Source organism: Lampris incognitus, chromosome 11, assembly GCF_029633865.1.
Source record: "Lampris incognitus isolate fLamInc1 chromosome 11, fLamInc1.hap2, whole genome shotgun sequence".
NCBI lineage: Eukaryota > Metazoa > Chordata > Actinopteri > Lampriformes > Lampridae > Lampris > Lampris incognitus.
In genome coordinates, this window is record NC_079221.1 from 37971718 (window position 1) to 37991617 (window position 19900).

The window sequence follows — 19900 nt, forward strand, 5'->3', positions numbered from 1 at the left end:
CCTGTCTCTCTTCATTGGCTTCCTATTCATATTAGATCAGACTTCAAGGTGCTTCTGCTGACTTATAAAATCCTAAATGGGCTCTCAAAATACAGAGCACCTGTGTGTATGTACCTAAAGTTAAAAAGAAATCAGCTGGTGGCAGGGCCTTTTCCTATCGGGCCCGTTCTTATGCAATAACATGCCTGCTGCCATCAGACAATCAGACAGAGTCCGTTGAGTCTTTCAAATCCAAACTTAAAAATCATCTTTTTATCTTAACCTACAATTAGTTGCCTTTAAATTGAATACTTCATGACCTGTACTGCATGGCGGATTGGTTTCTGTCTCAATGAATTCACCGAGCTCTGTCCTGTTAACGAGATTATAGCGTATAGATTATTGATTTTTGCAACTGTTCTCTTCTCTCTCATCTCACATGTCTTTCTCTCTCTGAATAATGTCTTGTCCTGTCTCTTTTCCCATATACTATGTGAATGGTGTGATGTGAAGTCTCCCCTGCGTGCACGTGCAGTCTGTCCTCCTTCCAGGTTTCCATGGTGATGGTGGTCGCCACCTGGATTCTGCTTGGCGGCATCCTCATAGCATTTTTTAAATTTCTTATAAATCCATATCCAAAGGAATTGAATCAAGTGCAACTGGACTTGGAGTTGCACTTGGTTCAATTCCTTTGGATAACCATGACCTGGATGAATGAGAACATTCACAGACATAAATCCATATAATTTGGTTATCCTGTTTCAATGTTATTGTCATGTCTGTGTGGGCCATCAAGGCTCACCTGTTCCTCATCCCCTGGTTGGTGTTTCGGTTCACCTGCACCCCATTTGTCTTAGTAACCATGATTGCCCCATTTACCTGATTGCCCCTGCTTCACTCACCTGATCCCCTTTCTCCGATTGGCTGTTCTGTTCCTGCCCTGCTCTGCGCACCTGCGCCCAATCTCCCTGATTGGCGCCCCTACATATATACGTCTATTCCCCCTGGTTGCCCTGGCTCCTTGTCGGATCGTCCCACACAGAAACACACACACATACACACATATTGACTCTTGGTCGCCGGCTGCACCACATCCTCTTTCGAACCTCCCCTGCTGTCTGTGGCTACTGCTCCTGCTGTCTGTAAGTTAATTTGTTTTATTAAAGTGTTGTTCTGCCCAGTCTGTCTCTGAGCGTGACAGTGCAATCCGACCAAACTATGGACCCAGCCGACTCTGCCATGATAGAAGCCGCTCTCCACTCTCAAGACGGGCGCCTCACTTAGCATGTGGAACAGCCTGTCCCGCCTCTTCTGATGCCTGTACCCCCAGTGGTCCCGCCTTTGTCCTGTCTGCATCGCTGACCTCCCAAGCGGCAGTACAGTCTGCGTAGCCGACCTCCCGAGCAGCGGTCTGGTCCGAGCCACCGATCTCCTGAGTTGTGGACCACCAGCCTCCAGGTCATCAACCTGTCTGTCTGCTGGAGCTACTCTGGCCTTTGGTTCTGCACCCTGGTCTCCCACCAGATCGGTTGCATCCATTGGGCCATCCACCTGAGATCCTTGGTCCCATTTATCCACTCCCGGACCACCTGGTCCCGAGGCCTTCCCCGGAGCACCCCTGCCTACCCTGCTTGGTGTTCCTGGTTCGTTTGTTTGGGACGTCTGGAATCTGTCCATTGGCGGGGGGTCTGTCATGGCTGTGTGGTCTGGGCCATCAAGGCTCATCTGTTTCCCATCCCCTGACTGGTGTTTCGGTTAACCTGTGCCCCACTTGCCTCAGTAACCCTGAATGCCCCTGTTTCACTCACCTGTTCCCCTTTCTCAGACTGGCTGTTCTGTTCCTGCGCACCTGCACCCAATCTCCCTGCTTGGCTCCCCTACGTACATATTCCCCCTGGTTGCCCTGGCTCCTTGTCGGATCGTCCCTCACAGAAACATACACACATATTGACCCTTGGTCGCCAGATGTGCCATGTCCTGTTTTGAGCCTTCCCAGCTGTCTGTGGTTACTGCTCCTGCTGTCTGTAAGTTCATTTTAAAGTATTGTTCTAGCCCAGTCTGTCTCTGAGTCGTGCATTTGGGTCCTCTGTTCCTGCCCCCGACGTGACAGTTATATCCTTCGCTCACTCTGATGAGTGACTAATGGTTTTTTTTGTCTCCTCTCCCACGTATGTGAAAGGTGTGATGTGAGTCTCCCTTGTGTGCATGTGTAGTCCGTCCTCCAGCCAGGTCTACATGGTGATGGTGGTCGTGTGGCTTAGGTCCTAGGCTGTTCTGGTGGCATCTGGACACTGCTTGGCATCCTCCTCATCCTATTCTACAAATATCTTTATAATTCTCTTATCCTCTTTCAATGTTTTATCCTGTAAATTGCGTTCTATTCTGTAAACACATCCATTGCACATTGTCCATTTTGGGAGAGAGATCCCTTTTCTGTTGCTCTGCCTGAGGTTTCTTCCTATTTTTCTCTCCATTAAAGGGCTTTTTTTTTTAGGGAGTTGCTCCTTATTCGATGCAAGGATCTAAGGACAGGATGTTGTGTTGCTGTCAAGCCCCCTGAGGCAAATTTGTTATATGGGCCATACAAATAAAATTGACTTGACTTGAATGGGCGAATGTGAGACATACGTTGTAAAGCGCTTTGAGTTGTTGGTAGACCAGAAAAGCACCATATAAATGCAGTCCATTTATTTAGGTTGAAAGCATTATCGTGCTCACAAAATGCATGGAGAAGACACTTTAAAAGAGCGCCTGCCAGAACATAATGGGTAAGTGACAAATGGAAGACGGTGCTGGCAATGAAAGTGTTCAAACACCGCAAGTGATAGACTGAGCTTCTGACAAATAAAATCAAAATGATAAGATGAAATTGTGATGTATTTAATATTCTAAATTTGCTATTTAATTGCATAAGTGCTACTGCTGAAGAGTCCAAGCCGGTAAGGACTTTTTAATTTGCACGAAGTAGATGTATTCTGTATCTAGTAAGTAAGAGGCCTGTAAGGGAATAGGGGATATTTCATGAGTTACAAGAAGCTCATTGTAGAAGGGAAAACTTATGCATCTCAGACCCCCCCCCCCCACACACACACACTTCCCCTTCTGAGGAACAATCTAGTAAACTGTGAGTACATCTTTCACCCTTTCCCCTATCCAGCCCCATGAATTGCTTCACATCTAAAAAACCCTCATCAGAACTTCTATAAGAAAGGAGAACCACTTCTTTTTAAAATGTCTAAACTCTATGATGCAATTCAAACTACCATCAACTCACTCTGGACAGATGATGTTTTTTCAGTGTGATGCTCCAGCAGCGAGTGCCCCCCCCCCCCCCATGGCAGGTCTTCATTCTGTTACACTGCACTGTAATCGGGCCAACTCGCACTGTACGTAGTAGGATTGAGAGCAAAAGAGATACGTCTCGATGCATGTTCAGTAATCCAGGTGTGAAAATCTCAGAAAGTTGAACCAGTTCATCTGGACACAAAACTTAGTGGGAAAAACGTTTCGTTACTCATCTTAGTGACCTCAACTGACTGCAGGTATCCCTCCCCCCCTTATATACAGCACAGTTGCATAATGACTGAAAACAACGGTCGGTTTCATGTGCAAATAGGCATGACCATTAACTAGAGTTACATGTGGACTATTCACAGAAAACGTGGGAATAGATGCAATCACAGCATTGTAAGATGGTGACAGATGTACTCCCCCCACCCCCCCACCCCCGTTCAGGGATGGTCGTTCCCTCTTAACATAGATGGCCTCTTTGACTCCCCGTTCAAACCAGGGTTCCTCCCAATCAAGGATGTGCATATCCTCATCCTTGAAAGAGTGGCCACCGGCCTGCAGGCGAATATTTTTTTCCTAGGATGAATCCGGAAAGTTCCCGCCCTCAGGCGCTAGGATTGGCCAGTTCTGCCTGTTAGTCAAGGCCGATGTGAACGCGCAACAACCCTAACCCTAACACTAGCCAACACTTGCTAGCTAACTGTTAGCCATTAGCCACGTTTTCAACCAAGCTAACTGTGCCAACTTAACTGTGTGTGTGTACGGTAAGCGAATTTTTTTTTCCTAGGATGAATCCGTAAAGTTGACTGACAGGCAGATCTGGCCAATCCTAGCGCCTGAGAGCGGGAACTTTCCAGATTCATCCTAGGAAAAAAAATATTGGCGGCATGTAGATGGGTGTAGACTGTGTTAGTTCTATGCTGTGCCATCCTCTTGGCCAGCGTCTAGTATTTAGTTTCCCAAAAGAGAAATATTACAACACTGCAGCAAAACTCTCGCTAAGCTCAATGTCAAAGTGACACTCAACGGCCAAGGCCAACGACCCGGTTGAGTTTTGAATAATAATCGGTTTGGTTGTGCATCTGTGTATTTCAGTTTGGGCGTGGCCTGTTCATTTCACCTGATATGGCCTAAAGCCAGAATTAGCCAACAGCATTTTTAATAAACATCTTTAAGCTTTGAGCTACTTTCAAATTCTCCTTAAGATCACAACTACTTCTGAAGATCTCAGCTATGCACGTGGCTAAATTCAACCTGTCCAAAGAGTCTTTAAATAACTGGGAAGACAGTCTTTCTGATGAGGGAATGAATACCTCACACTCGAAGGGGAGACGAGAGGATGTACAAATATACGTATGTGGGTATGTCAATGGCAATTTTAATCACTTTTATTCCTTTAGATTATAATTTAAGGGAATAAAACAAATAATGTTTTTGTTTGCTGTCTCTGAATATCTCTAGTTTTAGATTGCAACTTTGTCATCAGTCAATGAAAACGGAGCAAAATGATGCACACAGGAAGAATTCTGTCAGTATTTACAATTATTATTTTTAATCTGGACCAAGCTTTGTGACACACAAAGAACATAAAAGGTTACTGTTCACTGGATACAGCTGAACGCTCACTAATAAATAAATTGGATCCTTGCTTATCCTGTTTTTTTTAATCTTTTTTTATCAACAATGTAACACTTTTATATCTCAGTAAGCATGCTGACCAGTCAGCATGGTAGCGTTTGATTTCTTCATTCAATGGTTAAGCCCCATCATGGACTATCAACTTAACTCAGGTGTCCCCCTGCCTATTTCCTAAAGTACGAAAAAAAAATGGCCTGAAGTAGGCTGGCATGGAGCCCAAAAGTGGCCATTCTGAGAAAGAAAAAAAACTGAAAAACCGTGGCGAACTTGGTAAAAAATGTGGTAAACTGAGCACACATTTTCTATGTATAGATCATGCCCACAAATTAGAGGGATCATGCTCATGAAATATCAGTTTGTCCTCACGCAATATAAAATCATGGACACATCATTCTTAATTAGAATGACCAAGATGGTCATTATGACCGCTTTGGATTTTCAAAGTTTAATAACTTTGTGAAAAAAAGATACAGACCTGCTGATCCCTGACTGCTCCTAAAACTGCATATCTTTGCATTAAAATGAATTTTAGATTAATCACAAAAAAAAGTTATATAAGATCTACCTAAAACGACCATGAGCGGTCAAAATGACTGCCGGTTTTTAAACTCTATATTCTGAGATATTAATGCATTGCATATGTCAGTATGTCCGTTAAGAAACAACTGACACCAAACATAACATAACAAACAAAGGCTATAAAATGTGAAATGTAAAAAACAAACAAAAAAAAAACAAACAAATGTGAACCGAAAATAACCAATGAAACAGTCCAAACAACGACCGGAACTTTAAAAACGACTCAAACGACCAAGGCGGCCATTGTGACCGTTTTGGATTTTCAAAGTTTTATAACTTTGTGTGGGGGGGGGGGGAAGATACAGACCTGCCGCTCCCTGAATGCGCCTAAAACTGCATATATTTGCATTAAAATCCGTTTTTGATCAATTGCACAAAAAAGTTATGGGAAGCTCTACCTAAAATAACCATGAGCGGTCAAAATGACCGCAGGTAATTTGCGCGTCATGTCACGTGTGTTCACTTCATTTCCTTCGCAAAGTTGTTCCTTCTTCTTCTTTTTTTTAACATTTCAAGTTCTATAGGCCTTGCTACGTTTGTTAAGATTAGCAATAAGTGTTTTCTGTTTTGTTTTTCAGGTATTATTTCCAACATGTCTGGTTACAGCCGCCGCTCCAGACGCACCGTGACTAGCAGCGAGGCGTCGCAGTATTTACAGGCGTTGGGCAGCGGCCATTTTAATTTGTTTGGAAAACTGTATTAAAGTTGTTAAAATGTTAATTTTGGCGTCAGTCGTTTCTTAACAGACATACTAACACATACAATGCATTACTATCTCAATTGGGTATTTATCTTGACACAATATAGAGGTTGGTCGTTGTAGTAGTTTTTTTTTAAAGTTCCGGTCGTTGTTTGGGACTGTTTCATTATTTATTTTCAGTTCTTTCTTTTTTTTTACATTTCCCGTTTTACAGGCCTTGTTACGTTTGTTAGATTAGCGATACGTGTTTCCCGTTTCGTTTTCCAGGTAATATTTTCACTTTTTAAATTTTGCTATTCAAGTTCGACCATGCTGATGATTAAATTGTTTAAAAATAGTATTATAGTTGTTCAAATGTTAATGTTGGTGTCAGTCTGCTCTTAACAGATAGACTAACATACGCAATGCATTAATATCTCAACTGGGTGTGTATCCTGACACACTATAGAGTTTAAAAACCGGCCGTCATTTTGACCGCCCATGGTCGTTTTAGGTAGGAATGAAATCCCAGTCGTTCTGGTTCAACCTGTGATATCGATGTTTCACTTTGGTAACGAAAACGTGATAACGAATTGTGCCAATGTTTATATACCCATGTGCGCTCTTGAATAACAAGTAAACTTGAGGTGTGAGTTTGAGAGTTGAAGCCATTCGGACACATTTGCTGCAACTGCTAGTAGGTAATCAAATTAAACGCTGATCACTAAGAAAACCAAAATGCATGAGACTCATAAACATGATACAAGAGTGGTGGTGTTGCATGGCTTATTATGCAGGGCCTTATAATGCTAATGTCTACTTATTATAAAGGTTCATTGTTATTGACAGTGGCACACAAATGGATTTCCACACGTAGAATTACCCTTGTTTGAGAAAAATTAAAAGAAAACCATTTGGATATTAATTTACCAATATTAAATATTGGTAAAATATTGTTATGATAGTCATAACTATTTGGGCAGCACGGTGGCGCAGTGGTTAGTGCTGTCGCCTCACAGCAAGAAGGTCCTGGGCTCGAACCCCGGGGTTGTCCAACTTTAGGGGGTCATCCCAGGTCGTCCTCTGTGTGGAGTTTGCATGTTCTCCCCGTGTCTGTGGTGGGTTTTCTCCGGGTGTTTCTGTTTCCCCCACCATCAAAAAGACGTGCATGTTAGGGTTAATACTCCTGTCTGTGTCCCTGACTGAGGTATGACAAGACGAACTGGAAATTGGTCCTGGGATGCTGCACGGCGGCTGCCCACTGCTCCTAGGTACACAGCTAGGATGGGTTAAATGCAGAGTGTAATTTCCCTACGGGGATCATTAAAGTTTAACAAAATCAAAAACACATATATATTCAATATTAGGTCTGTCTGAGATTTGCAAATCAGACTCACAAACATGTAATGCTTCTGAAGCGAGGCCCATTCATATTAGTGTCAAAACAGTGGCAAAGATTGATCTTAGTGCTGGTGCAAGCCGACACCCCCTGCAGTATGCCAACCCACACAAGGCACATGGCGATCAAATGGCAGCCAAGTCCTAACAACAGGACAGTAACTCACAAACAGAAAGATCGCCTATGCCCCAACACACACACACACACACACACACACACACACACACACACACAATAATCTGGCAATTCAGCACACTTAAAAAAAAAAGAAAAAAAAAGATCACAAGTGCGGATGAAGGGTCCTCTGCACTCCAAACAAAGGCTGCCGCCATACTGACCCTGGCTGTTCTTATCACCATTAACAGCAGCAGCTTGGCTACTCTCCTTTTTCTAGAGGCACTCGCCTTACAATATTCCTACACTCCTTACAATGATTGCACAAATTGCTACCTCATGTTCACAAAGTATTGAAATAGTGCAATACATCCAGATATACAATAAATTCAAAGCAATATCACTTGACCACTCCCAAGCTATGTAGGCTGAAGGAATCAGGGGAAAAAAATTGGATGGACACGTAAAAGTAATAGTGCAATACTGTCGAACTTTCAAAACAATATTCATTAACTCTGAATTGTAATGTAGGTTTCAGTTCAGTTCAGTTCAGTTCAGTTTTGTTCATAAATCAGTTAAAATACAAGTACAATCATATAAGACATAATGGAGACATGTGGAATGGGACACCCTGATAAGCTCTCTGGCCCAGACACTTAAGCAGATAGTATTAGTATATATGTTTGCTAGCAAGTTGTCGAGATTTAAAAAAGTGCACGTATTATACAGAAACATGTACAACCGACAGACACCTAAGACTAACCAAAGACTACTGAATGGTCCCAAGACAATCCCATCAGTCTAAACACTGATTAAATAGGTATGATACAAGACATATGGGAAGTGGAAAGAACAGTACAATTTAAGTGGATTTCAGAGGAGAGTAACTAGCTTAGAAGTCTCCAGCTGTTCAGGCAGGCCCGGACTGGCTATCAGGAAGTTCAGGAATTTTCCTGATGGGCTGGTCTTGTAAGGGCCGGTGTTTTTTTTTTCTCTCAAACCCGGCATTATATATTCAATAGGTCATCTTAGCTACACCGACACGGTGAGTGCAATCCGTAATAGCAGATAGCAGTTACCATCACAAGTGAAAGTATCTAGTACTCCTTAAAAGTATCTAGCACTAGTTAAAATTATCTAGCACTAGTTAAAAGTATCTAGCACTCCTTAAAAGTATCGCGCACTAGTTAAAAGTATCTAACACTAGTTAAAAGTAGCAGTAGTTAAAGTATCTAGCACTGGTTAAAAGTATCTAGCACTCATTAAAAGTATCTAGCACTGGTTAAAAGTATCTAGCATTCCTTGTTCTTGAAACATGGATAAAAAGAGAAAATCTGCGGCCAGCAGTGCAGAGAAGGTGCGCCAAAAAAAGACAAAGGCTTTGCTGGCTGACGCCGCAAAGTGTGCTAAGATAATGGATATATTTAAGCAGTCTGCAGGTGATGAAGAGACAGAACCATCAAAGAGGAGTGAGCAGGGAGCAGGTACTTTGTCATGCTTACATGCTAGGTGCTGTGAACTAGCTAAATGAACTACCTAAAGCACAAAATGTTTTTGTTACCTTTGGGGTTTCAATGCTACAGTCCCGCTGCAGGTTTGACCATTTCCCAACTTTTAACTGGTCAGACTCAGTAAACAAATATTTAGAGAAGGTTAAGTAAGCTAAATTTCTCTGAAGTGTTTAAAAATGGCCAATAACTTCGACTGTAAATGGATAAAATAAACATGTACATTCCATGATTTTCTTCCAGACTACTCATTCTTTTCCGCATAAAGCATACAATATTGGATAGCCAGCTCAGCAATAAAAATGATTTGTTAAATACTTACTCTACAATCTAAACAAACAGGTGAACATGGCTCTGAACAAGAAAGGGAAAGGATGGAGGAGGAGGGAACAAGAACCAGCACAGATCCAATTAGAGGTGCACTGTTGAATGTTATTGTGTGACTGAATTAAATTAGAGCACAATACATCATTCACATGATCAGGTTAGACTACTTCACTCAAGTTATTTATTGTTGCATTGCAAAAAATAGAATGAATGACAAGTATGCTGCATGAAACACCTAATGAGTGATTCTTCAATTAAGGGAGTTTTTCTGTTCCCAAGGTATATTTTCAAGAAGAAAAAAACAGTTTTTTTTAAAACAATTATTGTATTTATATTTATGTTAGCTATGAAAAAATATGTGTCTCAATGACAACGCTTTAATACTTTTTCAGTATGCTGAAAATTCAAATGTGCCAGAATTTCACTGTTTTGGGCTTGTCCCCAACCCAGACTTTTTAACTTCCCCTTTATAATAAAGTAATAAAAATGGTTAAATTCATTAAAGCTTTACTTTGCATTTTCTCATAATAATTTAAAAAGACATATCTCAAATTCATATGGTTTCTACATGTGCAATTTGCACATTTTTATAGTTAAATATCGCTGTCTCTCATACATTCTTTCATTACCATCACACCGAACATTTCAGAGAGCAATAATGTTTTTTTTGAAACAACAACAATATAGTTGCCATGGAAATGAGAAGTGCCAGAGGCGCATAAGCAGTCATGGCAGAAGCGAGACTTTTTCATGTCCACAAATGTAAGTAATTTGAAGATGTGTATGTCCTGATCTGAAAGTATGTTTAGTAGGCGTCATTACCAAACAAGCTACTAATTGAGTAGTTTAGTTCAGAAATAAGAAATTTCACTTTATTCATGTATATTAATTGTACATTGTATGCTAGCTAACAAGTTAGGTTAGCAAGTGCAAGACTTAGCCAACTTTTTCTCCAAAAAGTGAAATTGTCATTACCATCACATTTTGCTGTTACAACTTTGAAAAAAAAAACATCATAATATCAAACTTAATAGAAATTTTGATAAAGAAACAAACAGTTTTTAAAGAAATTTATTTTTTGAATTTTTTTTCAAAATTTCAAAAGTCAAATACAGCAATATTTGCTGCTCATGTTAGACAGTCTAAACGATGCCTGCTTTATGTTTTTCTTTAACAAACAGTAGAACCTGAGTCAGACAGGGAACTTTTTGAGAAAGTCTTTGTAGGGGCCTCTGTGGAGACAGGTGTGTGCGACAACCAGCCAGTACCACTGAACAACTGAATTTAAAAGTAATTAATTAATTCAACTTTGAATTTTTGATTTATGTACACACAAACATGGGGAGGAAAACCTTATAAAATTAGTTTAATTGTTCTACATAATAATAATAATAATAATCAATTATTTTGTATAGCATTTTTCATCTGCGGAGACAGATCTTGAAGCGCTTCACAGATAAAACACTATAGTAAAAGAAAAAAGAAACTATATAATAAAATAAAAAAGTAAAAAGATAAAAGAGGAGGAATAAAACTAGGGTGGGCTGCTGTAAAAAATAAATAAAGTAAGAGTAGAATAAGATGAAGTGAAAAGATTATTAAAACAAAGGTGGGCCACTATAAAAGGCTTAAAAGAAGCCTTACCAAAGAAGGGTTTTAAGGCTTGTTTTAAAAACCTTGTTTGCTGGGCCAGTTCTGAAATAGTCCGGGAGGGAGTTCCAGAAGCATGGGGAAATAGAGCGGAAGGTTCGGTCTTTGATCATCCGGAGACATCTAGGGGAGAGGTGGAGCAGTTGGGAATGGCTAAAGTGGAGGGAGCGTGAGGGTTTGTGGGTGGTGATGAGGTCACTGAGGTAACTGTGTCTTTGGCCATTTAAGGCTTTGTAGGTCAGGAGGATTTTGAAATGGATCATGTAGTGGGCTGGGAGCCAGTGGAATTGGGCAAGCATGGGGGTTATGTTGGCTGACATTTTTTGAGTCAGTGAGGACTCTAGCAGCACTGCTCTGAATGAGTTGTAGACAGTTGATAGATTTGACTAGAAGATCAGAGAGAAGGGGATTGACATAATCAATTTGGGAGACGATTAGGGCATGGACCATTTTTTTGGTGTCATCTCTTGAAAGTGATGGCTTCAGTCTGGCTATATTTTTAAGGTGAAAAAAGGAAATCTTGCAGATGTGTTTGACATGGGCTTAGAATGAGAGTGTGGAGTGGAGTGGAAATTACCACTAAGGTTGGTGACGACAGAAGAGAGTAGAAGGAGTTGGCCATCAAGGGAGGGACCAATGATGCCGGCGTTGTTGTTTGGTGGTCTCAATCAGAATTGCCTCCGTCTTGCTGCTGTTGAGCTGAAGGAAGTTGTTAGTCATCCAGCAGCAGATGTCCTCCTGCCAGGTGTTCAGTGTGGAGATTGTGCTGGTAGGATTGGATTGCATTTTAATGTAGACCTGGGTGTCATCAGCATAGTAGTTGAAGTTGATGTGTATCTGATGATATACATCCAAGTGGGAGTAAGTAGATTGAAAACAAGACAGGCCCAAGTACTGACCCATGTGGGACACCGCATGTCACTGCATTGTCATCGGTCCTAGAACCCCCCCAGTGACATGTGATATCTCCGGTTGGTGAGATAGGAGATGAACCACATCATGGCTGTGTCAGAGACCATGGTGTAGTTCTTGAGGAAGTGGAGGAGGATGTTGTGGTCCATGATGTCGAACGCCGGATTCAGATCTAGTAGGACCAAGATGCTGGGTGACCTGGAGTCTGCTGCCATCAACAGGTCATTGGCAACCTTTAGCAGGGCCTTTTATATTAGCCTAACAGAAACAATACAAATTAAGATTGGTTTTTTTGTTTTTTTGTTTTTTTAATCAATAATTCGTTGATTGGTAAACATGTGGTGTCAGTTTGAATTTGGTGTATCAAACTGGGGCCACTTAACAGCAAATTCCTTGGCTACTTTTTGTTGCCAGTCCACCCCTGGTTCAGGGTATTCAAGCTTTACCATATTTTAGTAGTAACTGCTGGCTTAAGCTCTTTTTGAAAACAGAAAGAGATAACGACATTTTTATAGTATTATTAAGCTCATTCCCCACCCTTGGACCTCTGCTAACCACACTAAAGCTCATACATTTAAATTTATGTTTTTTACCCTTTATGAGATGCTTTTTGCCTAGTCTCATATTTATACAATGGGAGGTAAGTTGGAATAAGGTCACAAAATCGATCATTGAGCACAGCGTTATATATTATACAAGCATTGTGAAGGATATCACATTCAGTAAGCTTTAGAAGATTGTAGCTGTGGAAAAGAGGGTCAGTGGCAGCAAGGCCATGACTGTAAATACATATCATATTTTCTTACAGCCTTAGAGCCCATTCTGAATCTTGTGCCCTGCAGCTTCAGCCCCTGTGTGCCCCTACAATGGCCTGAGCTACAAGCTGGGATACTTCAATAATGACCAATATCAAATTTTCATTCTCTCAAAAATCATTGCCCCATAGCTTATTCTTTACATCTAAATGTTCCCACATATGATGAACTCTATAGAAGAAGCTCAATCATTCAGTCCCCAAAAGGACTCTGGACAGATTAGAACAACTACAGCTCATGTACTCCTAATTTTCTCCTTGGAAGAAAAAAAAAGAAAATGCAGATGAAGCAATCATTTATAAATGTAAATAAATTAGCCCCAAAGTAAATGTAGGGTAATGAAATGAAAGCCGCTTTATATGACACTGTATTTTCACAAACAAATTGTATTCTTACAGTGAATTTGTTTTCTGCATTTAACCCATCACATTGTATAGCAGCAGTGGGCAGCTGCAGCACCTGGGGACCAACTCCAGTTCTTCTTTCCATCGCCTTGCTCAGAGGCACAGACAGGAGTATTAACCCTAACATGCATGTGTTTTTGATGGTGGGAGGAAACCGGAGCACCCAGAGAAAACCCACGCAGACACGGGGAGAACATGCAAACTCCACACAGAAAGGACCTGGGACGGCCTGGGGTTCGGACCCAGGACCTTCAGGCTGTGAGGCAACAGTGCTAACCCGTGACACATATTGCAGGTCTTTTTCTTTTCTTCTTTCCAATCACAGTGAAGGCTAAATGCTTGTATATGGTGATTGCTTTCACTGTGTATAATCTCTTCTGTTTTCATCTAGAGATTCAAGAATACCAAGCTTTGAAAACTGTGTGCACGCTCATGTTAAAAACAAAACAAATAAAAACAGCAAAGTAAGTCTCTTTTTTATGGATTTCGAGTAGCCTTGTGCCCAATATATTGAAACATCTTTACGGTGGGTGTATTTCAGTTGGGATTTAATCGATAAATGTGCTTTCTTGGAAAAGAGAGAGGCAGCTTTGATGTATTGGTGTACTACAGCCCCATCTGGGATGAGCTTTCACTTGTAACCCAAAAAAATGAAGCTCTTTGCCTCTTTTTAAAGCCTCGACTTTAAATCACTCACACACACACACACACACACACACACACACACACACACACACACACACACACACACACACACACACACACACACACACACACACACCCTCCCTCCCTCCCTCCCTCCCTCCCTCCCTCACTCACTCACTCACTCACTCACTCACACACACACACACACACACACACACACACACACACACACACACACACACACACACACACACACACACACACACACACACACACACACACACACACACACATCTTAACAGATGAGTCCCCCTGCATTTTTAAAAACCTTCAACGGAAAGATTACACTTATATTTCAAAGTGACAAATACACACACCCCTGAGAAATAGAAAACTTCTTGGCTGAAGAAGTGTAAAGCTGACATTAGATGAACACTGGTGTCTTAACCGTTGCGTTGAAGTGTAGACATTCACGCAACTTAACGAAATCCAATTGAAACGCTCCGCTTTTGAGGATATCACAAGTTCCTGCTTTACATGGTCTCTTGAAAATCAAAGGCATTTCTTTTCAAGAGGTGCACTTCACGGTTTAGGTGGCGATACGTTTGCCCTAAACCCAGAAGCGAAGCTTCTGAACAGGCAAGCCAGGCAACTGCTTGGAGCCCCAGGCAGTAGGGGGCCCCCGAGGATTGACAGAATTTACTCTAAAGCAGTGACCGCAACCCCCTCTGCCTCAAACAAGCAATGGACGATTTGCAATGAGATGACATCACAGTAAGAAATCTCCCTTGTAGGGGCCCCATGTCATTCGCGTTGCACGTGCACTGCCTGTGCTCTCCGAAAATGAGTTTACTCCCAGCGTGTTTTCTCATATGTTTATAGTTTTTATTTTAAGTTATTTACTGTTTTATTGCTCTATATATGTATATTGTGCCAATTTATTTCTTATTTTCTTTTGATGCGAGTGGCAGCATTTGCAGTAGCCTTATAATTTATATATTGTAGCGAATTTGGGGGGCAACCCCAGAAACTGCCGCAGCCGGGACGCGAACCCGTACGTCCCGCACCGCGGGAGACAGCGCTAACCGCTAAAATAAAGGGTCCCACCTGTTAGCCAAGGGCCAACGTGTCTACTTATCCATTGACGTTACACTACCCCCCTCCTTCGGGAAAGCGCATCCGCGCGTATCCCACTTCTGACACAAGTGTAGCAAATTTGGAGAGCAACCGCCACAGCCGGCACGCGAACCCCTACCTCCAGCACTGCGGGAGACATCGCTAACCACTCGACTAAAGGGTCTGACCCGTAAGCCAAGGGCCAACGTGTCTACTTATCCATGCACGTTACATGGATAGAAGAAAGACAGAGGGGTACCGGAACAGAAAGGTGACGCTTTGCCCCTCGACATCACCGGTAAGGCTGGAAGTGATGAAGGCGGTGTCCACCTCACCTGGGAGGCGTTTTCTCAAGTTTGACATTGAGCTTGGCAGAGGCTCCTTGAAAACAGTTTATAAAGGTCTTGACACCACTACAGTGATGTCAGAAGTGGGATACGCGCTTTCCCGAAGGAGGGGGGTGGGTAGTGTAACGTGCATGGATAAGTAGACACGTTGGCCATTGGCTGACGGGTCGGACCATTTAGTCGACTGGTTAACGTTGTCGCCCACGGTGCGATAGATTCAGGTTCGCGTCCCGGCTGCGGCAGTTCCGGTGGTTGTCCTCTGAATTCGATGCAATATTTATAGTGTCGCAATGTTCTGGTTTTTATTCTTTATATTTTGAAAGTTACATTATGTGTACATTTGGAATTAATTGAGCGCTGATTGGGGGCCCCTCCTGTGAATTTTTGCCTAAGGCCCCAACAGAACCTAGCACCACCACTGCCTAAACCGATCCCGTATGTTTGGTGAACGTAAGTTAAAAAAAGAGGCATTAACCTGCCAGCTTTCCCGATCTCCAATTCCTTTTCCTGTAAGACACTTTCCCCATATACAGTGCTGCTTGAAAGTTTGTGAACCCTCCAGACATGGTCACTGTTTTTGTAAAAAAAACATTAAAATAAGCTTATTACACATACATCCAAATCCCAATTTGTAAAGCACACCTTCCAAATAATGGACACACACACAAAAGGAGATATATTTTCATTATTTAATTCAACAAAGGTGGTTTATTTCACAAAAACTGAAAATTTAACATGTGCAAAAGTATGTGAACCCTTGTATTAGTAGCTTGTGGCTCCTCCTTTTGCAGCCATTACTTCAACCAAACGTCTTCTGTAACCACTAACCAGTCTCTCGCATCTGCTTATGGGGCTTTTTGCCCAATCCTCCTTCCAGAACTCAGCCAGTTGAGAGAGGTTGGAGGGACATCCGGTATGTGCCAACTTCTTCAGGTCTCGCCACAACATTTCAATTGGATTAAGGTCCGGACTTTGACTGGGCCTATCCAGAGTACGAATCCTCTTTCTCTGAAGCCATTCCTTTGTAGTTTTGCTGGAATGCTTTGGGTCATTGTCTTGTTGCATAATCCATTTTCGTCCCAGCTTCAACTCCCTGACTGATGGCAGGAGATTCTGGTCAAGAATTTGTTGATATGCTGGAGAATTCATGGTTCCTTGGATAATATGGAGTCGTCCAGGTCCAGAAGCAGAAAAGCAGCCCCAGACCTTCACATTTCCACCACCATGCTTCACTGTTGGGAGGAGGTTCTTTTCTTCATATGCAGTGTTGGCTTTTCTCCAAACATGTTGGTTTTGATTTTGATCAAATAATTCTATTTTGGACTCGTCTGTTCAGAGAATGGACTTCCAGAAGGCCTCTGGTTTGTCCAAGTGCTCTCTGGCAAAGTTGAAATGGGCAGCTTTGTTCTTTTTTGAGAGCAGAGGCTTCCTTCTAGCAACCCTCCCATGAATGTCATGGCTATTCAATTTCCGTCTGATTGTAGACGCATGCACATTTGTCCCAGATGCTACCAGAGAGGTCTGCAACTCTCTAGAGGTGATGTGTGGGTTGGCCTTTACCTGATTTATTATTTTTCTGGTGCTTCTGGGTGATAGTTTTGATGGGCATCCACTTCTAGGCAGAGTTGCTGTCATGTTGAAGGCCCTCCATTTGTAAATTATTTGTCTTACAGTGGCTGGATGGAGCTGGAATCTTTTGGAGATGGGCTTATAGCCCTCCCCAGACTGATGGGCTGTCACTACCCTCTTCTTCATGTCCTTGGATATCTCCTTTGCTCTCGGCATTGTTGATTTGTATGGGACCACAGTGGTTTGGTTGGTTTCCTCTGTCTTTTAATTAGTGCAGGCCAAACCCTTTCCCAAGGATGTCTCATTTCATTGGTCTGGTTAAATGATTAATTAAGCACCCAAATGTGTTTCACTTCAGTCTGTTACCTGCTTGACTTAACCAATGCAGCTGGGGGTTCACTTACTTTTGCACATACACTAATTCCATGTTTCATGTAGTTTTTGGGCTACTTAAACAAGTCCCATTAAACAAGTACATGCAACTGATAAACATATATCTGACATTTCATACATAAAAACTAGTGATGATGGAATAGGAAAATCATGGTAAAACAACAGAGAAATCTAAACTGCTCAAGGGGTTCACATACTTTCAAGCAGCACTGTATATATATATATATATATATATATATATATATATATATATATATATATATATATATATGACTAGATCTACCGCACACAAGCTACAAAACACTTACATAATCAGCACCCACATGTGAGCGCGGTAATGAAGTTACTGTTTAAAAAAATAGACATTTGCAGGGAAACACCGCAAAAGTTGTGTATCAATCAAAAGCGCTGCTGTTGTGGGGGCAATTATGCTGGAAGACGTTAATAAGGCTATTATAACAGACCCTAAAGCGGTTGAATTTCCTCAAAGGTAATTTGATATCAGACCCACAGAAAATTGATTGCATTACTGAAACTGAGTTTGTTTGACTAAACGCTACCCACAGTAGTAGGAGCAGCATACCTGGAGGCTTACACCAGTGTGCTACATCAAATCCTGTTGCCATTTTGCCCATCCTCCAACAGAACTGAGCTAATAACGTGTAACTTGCATGGTGAGAGGAAGCGAGGGAGGTTTTAAAAGGGTCGTGAGTGAACGCTCGCTGTAAAGTGAACTGAATGATTCTCCTATTCCTCCATGCTCCATTGGGCTGTCTGATCTGAGACGTTGGCTGAAGGTCAAGTTTAACTGGTGCTCGAGCGCTCCATTTGAGCCAGCGAAAGCGCCGGGAACTGGCTCCCGCAGTCTTACTGGTCTGACTGGACACACCGGACACACAATAGACCAGCACCACTTACTTAGAGAGCACTGAACCCCTAACTTCTCAAGTTCTACTTGTTCTCTCGCTAAAAAGAGATGAAATGGGGGCACCCGGGTAGCATAGCGGTGTATTCCGTTGCCTACAAACACAGGGATCGCCGGTTCGAATCCCCGTCTTACATCTGGCTTGGTCGGGCGTCCCTACAGACACAATTAGCCATGTCGGTGGGTGGGAAGCCGGATGTGGGTGTGTCCTGGTCGCTACACTAGCGCCCTCTCTGGTCGGTCGGGGCACCTGTTCAGGGGGGAGAGAGAACTGGGGGGAATAGCGTGATCCTCCCATGCGCTATGTCCTCCTGGCGAAACTCCTCACTGCCAGGTGAAGAAGAAGAAGCGGCTGACGACTCCACATGTATCGCAGAAGGCATGTGGTAGTCTGCAGCCCTCCCCGGATCGGCAGAGGGGGTAGAGCAGTGGCCGGGGACGGCTCGGAAGAGTGGGGTAATTGGCCAAGTACAATTGGAGAGAAAAAAAAAGGGGAGGGGGATTCCCCACCAAAACAAAAGATAAACTACACAACTTTCTTTTCTTTTAGAAACACTAAAGATTAAATTACTCTGCACTGCAGTCATTCACCCGTAGCTGTTTTCAAAGTGGACACATTCATATCTAATTTGTAGTCCATCGGCGTGATGGAACGATGCTCCGTTTTGAATCGCCTCGTTTAAAGACTGCCGAACGCCACGGAGTCTTCCGCGAGCCCGAACTGCATCGGCGCCACACGACAAAAGGTCGGAACTTTCCTCCCGAATCCGTTTCTATTTCCTGTGTAATCCTGTTGACATTACGCTGAACTTCAAAGCCCTGTCACAGCCATTGTTATGCTGCCTTAAACATGCTTCCCTGGCATCAGGCTGGCACTGGGAAGATCTATTCAGAGGTGTCTGAGCGCTAGACCTTTTCTTTCCATAAAGCGATTTTCATTCCCAGTTGAGCAACAATTCATAAGCCATTTTAGCCCCGTAAGGGTGTCAAATCCTCCCTCCTGGTGTCTTGATTACATCCCTTTAACACATACGCCCTTTCAAGTGAAATTAATCAATCTCTTTATCACTCGGGCAGAATCATTACCCGAGCGCAGAGTGAGAAATGAAAGTGCTAATCGCACAGCAAGCGGGCCTTTATGTGGGGAGGCAAAGTTTTCCTTGGAAATGCATTCGCGGTGGAACCCCGTCACGCACAAAAAAAGAGACAAACGGTAAGATTACCTTGAATTCCAACCATAATGCATTGACTGTGCATTGTTTTCCATGGTTAATACACGCACATATTGGCTGAAATCTAATAATTTTGCTTGTGAACACCTGACCTACATGTCTCTCGACTGTGGGAGGAAACCCACGCAGACACGGAGAGAACATGCAAACTCCACACAGAGGACGACCCGGGACGACCCCCCAGGTTGGACTACCCCAGGGCTGGAACCCAGGACCTCCTGGATGTGAGGCGACTACACTAACCACTGTGCCACCATACTACATTATCCCTAGGTATGAATAAATGTGTGTGGGCCCTGTGTGATGTCCTGACGACCTGTCCAGGGTGTCTCCCCGCCTGCTGCCCAATGACTGCTGGGATAGGCTCCAGCATCCCCG

General features: G+C 42.7%; 1 protein-coding gene across 1 annotated transcript in view; it reads right to left on the reverse strand.

Moving 5' to 3' along the window:
* The window catches only part of thsd7ba (thrombospondin, type I, domain containing 7Ba), a 203770-nt gene that overhangs the window by 182936 nt on the left and 934 nt on the right, over window positions 1-19900 (reverse strand). The gene's annotated exons all lie outside the window — the stretch shown is intronic.